Source organism: Talpa europaea (assembly GCF_964194135.1).
Source record: "Talpa europaea genome assembly, chromosome: 12".
Lineage (NCBI taxonomy): Eukaryota > Metazoa > Chordata > Mammalia > Eulipotyphla > Talpidae > Talpa > Talpa europaea.
Genome location: NC_140079.1, coordinates 72,781,198 through 72,788,333, shown reverse-complemented (window position 1 = coordinate 72,788,333; position 7,136 = coordinate 72,781,198).

Sequence of the window (7,136 nt, the reverse complement as noted above, 5' to 3'; positions counted from 1 at the left end):
CTACTTGGCTGGGAGGGACAGCAGGGCTGCAGGGATCTGCTGAGGACCAAGCGGTCCATGTGTTGCTCCTCTCTGCACCTTCCTTTCTGCTTCCCCTGCCCCCTTTACTGTCCAACAGAGGTAGAAGAGGCAGCTTAGCACAAGCTCATCAGCTTGGTACTTTTAACACTAGGCCTTAACACATTTATTACTTATGCCTTTCTATCTTTGTTAAAGTTCACTTGGAGGAAGCTTTTACAAACCCAAGGACTGTGAACTCCTTTCTCCAAACAGGCGGTGTTTGGTTTTATGTTGCCCTGATTGTTCATATTAATGTTCATCCCACTGGATCTCCTGGAGGCAATAGCTGTACAGTTTTCTCAGATCAGCCAGGCTAGAGGCCTGGAGTTCCTTCTCCATCATTAGAAGAGGATGTTGTTTGTTACTGTCTTGTCATGGCAGGTGAAAGTAAATCACAATGCCACGTGCTAACCACAATGCCAGGACCCATGGACACATTCAGGAAAAGTCTGGAATGCTGTGGTCATGCCCTCTCAGTGGGAAATCCTAGGCCCAGAGGGAAGGTTATTTCAGATCTGCTTATTTCCTGACCTCCAATCTCTCTGAGCAGGAGAGGTCTTAGAAGAGTGCTCCTTCCCTCATCCCTCCCTCCCCCCCCTTCCTTCCCTCCCTCTTTCTCTCTTTCCTTTGGGAATCTGGCTAATTTGGGAGGAAGGGCAGATTGAGCTCAGACCCAGCTCTTCCACCCATAGCTAGTGATGGGCATTTCACCTAGCTCTCCAGCTCCAGCTTCTAGATTTGTAAAAACAAGGGGTGGTACCACTCCTCAGGGTATGGAGAGAAGTAAAACACAGCTCCCCACCCTGTGCCTGCTGCATGTCAGGGGCAAGACAGGCTGGGCCTTCGACCTCTCCTTCTACCTGTCCCTTTGCTAGTGTATTGTTATTTTTTTTCTTTTCCAGTTGGTATATTGGAAGACTTTAACATATTTCAGTTCAAAATGAAGAAAGTTTTGGCCTCCCTGGTGGCGCAAGGGGTTAAGATGCGACGTTATGAAGCTGTCCACAGCCACTGCAGCATGAGTTCAATCCCCGGCCAGGGAGCTACCCACATGGTGCAGCAGACCTCTCCTGACTCACCTGCTGAATCCCTCAGCAGTGTATTTCAGTTAGTCTGCCTGTTCTGTTCCCCACTCTGTCTCTGGTGAATCCTCTCACTCCCCTCCCCCCCTCACACCTCTGGCCTGTACCCCAGTTCTTGTATGTATAAATAAATGGATTTTTAAAAAGATTTATTTTTATACAAGAGCTGGAATACAGACCAGAGATGTGGGGATGAGAGGATTCACCAGAGACAGAGTGGTGAGCAGAACAGGCAGATAACTGAAATACACTGCTGAGGGGAGCAGCGGGAGAGACCGGAGAGGTCTGCCACGCCATGTGGGAATCTCCCTGGTTGGCCAGGAATCGAACCTGCGCTGCAGAGGCTGCGGACAGCTTCACAGTGCGGCACTCAACCCGCTGCGTCACTGGGGAGGCCCAATAAATGAATCTTAAAAAAAAAAAAAAAATGAAGCACGTTTAGAAAAAGAGATGGGCTATAAGGATACTCATACTTCTCCAGAAAGCATCCACAGGGTGACCTGAAGCCCATTCTGGGACCTACATAGTGGTGTCTCAGGGAATATCAAGCCACACCAAGCACTTCAAAGTAATCTGCATTCTCCAACAGCATTCCTTGGGGGAGCAGTGCCTACTGGGGCAGTGCCGATTGTCACCAGTCACCAGCTCTGCACTTCAAATCCATGTTTCCCCTGACCTCGGCAGCATGTATGGATTTCACTAGTAAACACTAAGCAGAAATCAGTTGGGTGGTGCCTCAAAAAAGTAAACATAGCATTAGCATATGATCCAGCAATTCCACTTCCAAGCACACACCCAAAAGAATGAAAAACAAAGTCAAACATACACACACATTTTATAGCAGTTCTCTTCACAACAGTCAAAACACCATCAACAGATGAATGGCTAAATGCTGTAGATACACACTGAAATATTATTTGGCCATAAAAAGGAGCAAAGCACTGATACCTGCTACATTGCAAATGAGTCTTGAAAACACAATGCTCAGTGAAAGGAGCCAGACATAAAAGTCAGACACTAACACCCATTAGATGATTCTCTTTAGATGAAATTTCCAGAACAGAAAATCCACAGACACAGATTAGTGGGTGTCAGGGCCTGCAGGAGGGGAAATGGAGAATGACTGCTTACTGGGTTCCTTTGGAAAGTGAAAGCTTGAATCTCACTCCGTAGGCCTTTTGGCCATGGGTGCAGTGATGGGTGCTTGGGGAGGTATAAAGGCATTTTGTCAATATTGGACAGAGGTGGTGGTTGGATGTTTACTTTAAGATGTGAATGTCACCTTAAAAAAAAAACCAAAAACATTGAATGCTACATTGTCTGTCCCTGCCTCCCCAACCGCTGTAAATTATAAGAGTAAAATCTACATGGGTTTCTATATGAGATCCAACAGAGGCAGAATTCTTTGGGCAGAAATTCACCTATACCATTGCCAGATGAGGAGGAAACTTTCCCCCACCAGATCGTGCCTTGTTAACATCACTCTCCATAGTAAACTTTTTCCTCATCTAAATGTGCTTCTGGAGCTCACGTTTGTGAGATGCTCTTTTTCTGATTTGGCTTGTTTCACATTTGAAATAATTTGGGATCAGCTCTAATATTTTTTGCTTTAGAAAAGTAGTAAAAATTAATTAATCTACAACTGCACTGATAGCAAAAGTTAATAGAAATTTTAATAAAAATACAACCTCAATAAGCTTCCCTATTGTTCTAATAAATGCAATCATAGTTTAGAATTGTAGATAAAAAAAATTAATAAAACAGCTGAGGCTAGGGACCATGAAGCTCCAATAAAGGGACACAGTCTCTGTTCAGCCTCTCCAGCCGGCGAGGTGAGAAGATGCCCTTAAAGTGCATTTCTCATTTCATTGTGCATAGGAAATGTTCTTGAACGTTTAACTAATACTCCTTGTTTGGTGGCTTCTTTGAAATTATTCAGATATTTTTATTCAATACAAAAAAGGCTTAGAGACAACTGTAACAGCCAAGTGTCAAAAACACAGTGATATATGCACAGAGAAAATGGGAAGGGGCAGGGTTTTTAAGAAAACCAAGATGTGCTCGGCGTCAAGCCCAGGAAAAAGGGGCGCTTTTGACCTTCTGTGGTACTCATCCCTGCTTAAGATTCCCAGAAGTTCAGTGTTGTTTGTCCACTGGGCCTTCCTTCCAACACTGTGACAGGAACTGAGAGGATGAAGGAAACCACTGGTCATGGAGAAAACAAAAACAGACCTTATTTTTCAAGGACTAGAAGTTCTGCCGCTACTCTCCTGGGCTTTTCTGGGTCCTTTCCTGGCTTCCTGTCAGCTTGTTCCTCCAGATGAGTAAGAAGGCCCAGGTGTGAAAGGCAGCATCTTCAGGAAATGTCACCATCCTCAAGGAGTCGGAGCCTAGGGCTCCAGACTTCTCTCTCCGCTGCCCAACCTCTGGCTGGAAAATAACATGGGGATGGTTTGGCTTCTGTAGAGTTTTTGGAAAGGTGAGGGAAGTATGGACACGAAAGTCATAGAGAACAGAAAGGGTTTTAAGCTGGCTTTAATGTGGCCAGCTCTCTTTGCTAAATGCCAGACCTAGAATTTAAATGTGGCCCAAAATGAATGCTCTGTGCTGAGCAAATAGGGGTGATGGAGGGAGAGGTATGACTCCAGGACCCATTGAGGAGCCAAAAGCAGTAAAATGACTCCCCGTGGGCCCCCCAGGGGCACTGCTCTCAGAAGGGGCCAGGCAGGGGAGAGAAGTACTGTGGAGGCCCCATCAGCCCCCGCGCTCAGGCACTCACTTCACTGCCTCTCCAGAGTGAGGGAAAGAACCCACCATAGGAAAGGAAAGGCTAATTTAGAACAAGCACATTAGCATGAAAGGAATGGGAGAAGGCTATTAAACAAAAACCCAAAGGCCTCAGTAGGGTTTCCTCAGAGACCTGTTCCATCCCGCTCTGGACTTTATAGGGCTGCTCAGAGCGAAGTGTGCTCAGGCAGAGCCCGGACCTGATCACACGCTCAGCTGGATCTGAACCCCTGTTCCTGGAGGAGCACCCTTCTGTAAAGACAAACAAAATCAACTGACCTGAAGGGAAAACCTGAGAAACCTTTGAAAAATTATTATGGAAAATTTCAATCATGGACAGAATTCAAGAGACTTAGTGAATCTCCAGGTATCCATCACCAGTTTCATCATCCCTCCTCTTCCTGTTTCTTTTTTTATTGTGGTAAAGCATTTTAAAGTGGATGGTTCTGTGGCCTCAAACACATTCCCCCCACCAGCCATCTTTGGAACTTCATCTTCTCCAACTGAAGCTCTGTCCCTAGTAAACACCACTGCCCCACTCCCACCCCTAGCCAAACCATTGATTTTGTGGATATAGTCTTAGAGAAAGCTGAGTTTCAAAGTGATTCTATTTCAAGTAGATTTAAAGAGAAATATGAAGTAAATAGTACGTGGCTATGATACATTAAACAAAAATAGCTGAAATTTGGGGCCTCCCAAGGGGTCCAGGGAGCTACCCACATGGCTCAGTAGACCTCTCCTGTTTTGCCTGCTGCTCCCCTCAGCAGTGTATTTCAGTAGACCTGCCTGTTCTGCTCCCCACTCTGTCTCTGGTGAATCCTCTCACCCAATATACCTCTGGCCTACACCCCAGTTCTTATATGCATAAATAAATAAAATAAATCTTTCTAAAAAATAGCTGAAAATTGGGAGACACTGAGTCCAGAGTTCTCACTGGTTTCACTTCTTTGTAGGAGAGGGTAAGAAAGACAAGCACTCTCTAGCGAGCTGGGACGGGCCCCCATGCTAATCTGGCGGATGTTGGCAGCTCCCAGGAGAACCAGCTGTAGATGAAGTCGCTCTCTGGAATGAAACTCAGGGAAACCCACAATCTTGTCTAAGCAGAGACAGAATGACACTGTATGTACCAGGGAGTACCACACATGCACTTCGCTGACTGGAAGGGCAGTCGCAGCTCAAGCCTGGTCCTGATCCTTCCCTCTCCATATGATGTACTAGGTCCCCAATCACAATAATCCTGCTTCCCTATAGCACCCCACTCAGCCAGCCCCTGCTCCCTTGGAGCTTGCCCCAAACCTCAGCCCAAAACCCAAAGGACTGAATATGAGTCCTCCCTAAGCCCATTTTACTGAGATGCCCTCGGGTGCCAGGGATGCCTCTCCCTCCAGCCACAAGCACTAAATCCTGTGTCCTGGTGGAGTGTACTGACCAGAAGTGGGTTGTTTATGGCATAGATGGTTTGCCTAGAGCTGGGTCTCATATGCCAGGACATGGGCTCAGACCCCTGGGCTCTGGAAGCAAGCGGGCCAACCTCCTGCACTGCTTGACCAGACTGGTCTTGAACTGCCACACTGCTCCTTCCAGGAGGGTTTCCCACCACCTGTGTGAACTGCCTCCCTCATCTTCTCTTTTGTGTACCTGAGACCCTGGTCTCAGCAGACTCTCCTCAAGGCTTCACCTTCTGGCTGGCACTCGTGTCCCCCCTGCTTCTTTCTGTGTCTTGTCTCCATTCCAAGGCATTGTAACAGTGATCATTTTCTCTGAAGTCTAGTTTTTCACCCATCATATAGCATTCTCCTCCACTGGAAGGTCATTTCCAGCAAGTTTAAGGGGAAAAAATGCCATAAACAGCTGTTGATAAAGTTGCTCATGGCAAGGGATGGGTATGTGGCTGGTTGCCTGGACTGGAAACCCTACCTGAGCCAACACCTAAAAATATCAATAAGGATGGTGCCCAGCCTCTGTCCTGGGCACATTTATCTGATGGCAGTAATGAGAGCTTTTCAGTGAAAAAGCCATTCTCTGGGCAGGGCACCATTCAGCTGCTGCTGGGAACACACTGGGCCCCACGATCCATGTCTACTCGGGACCCGTGGGTCACTTCCCACAGCGCACCTGGCCTGGTGGATGGTCACAGAAGGAGCGACCACTAGTCCTCACTCTCACAGGCCCTGAGGCTGCATGCTTCCCACTTCTAATGGGTCCCCAGAGTCAAACAGGTGACACAGCCTCTGTCTAGACTAGTCAGGAGGAAGGATTTGGGCCCCTGTCTCCAGGAGGGTCTGTTCTGAACACAGGACACTTAGTGGCATTTCAGAGTGTCTGGCAGGTCATTCCAGAGCCAAGAATGATCCAGTGGGAAGATACCGAAGGGTTCTGAAAATGATCGGAGGGTGGGTTGAGTGGAAGGATTCTGCAAGGGCCAACTCTCTCCTCCCTCTAGGCTGACCATGGTGGATTGGCTCTGGGATGAAAGTCCTGTTCCCTTGGGTCTTCCAGGCTCACTCCCCTTGAGCATGGCTGGTTGTCTCTGGGAATAAAAGCTCTTTCTTTCTCCAGTGAGGACAAAGTCAGCCCAAAGAGCAACCTGTCATGTTCTCGATGGGACCTGGTATACCCTGGTGATTGCAGAAGGAAGGCAGGAAGAGGACACCTTCCTCTTGGTGGTGGTTTAAGATTTAAACTAAAATGTCTCCTCTGCCATCTTCTTCCTCATCCACGAGCATAGGGATACATTCCAGCTTGTGTAATTGTCACTTCGCCCTGTAAGCCTGCTGCCTCTCTCCACAAACTTCTGCTCCTGGCACTCTGGAACTCGCCATTTCTATCCTCTTCAACTTAGTTCATACTACCTTAAATATTCTCAAGTATTCTTGTTTTTCTCCTGGTGGGTAGAATATGACTGACATCTGACTCTGTAGGCGAGTCAGAGGCAGCAGGAACCTAATTCCTTTAACAATGCCTTTGTTTATGAATTTCTGCAGAGCAATTTAGCCAACCCCTGGCTGCCACAAATCATTGGGCAGGAGCGAGCTGATGAAGCTGCATGGGCGCTTCATCCTAAGGAGCAGGAGGGGGGTGGGGGGAGGTCACAGGGCCAGAGGTTCTTGTGCAAACTTCCATTCTGTCACCTCTCACCCCTGCCTCAGTTTCTCTGGGTATAAAGTAGCCGGCTGGGCTCTGCTGAGAATTAATTAACAAAAGTCT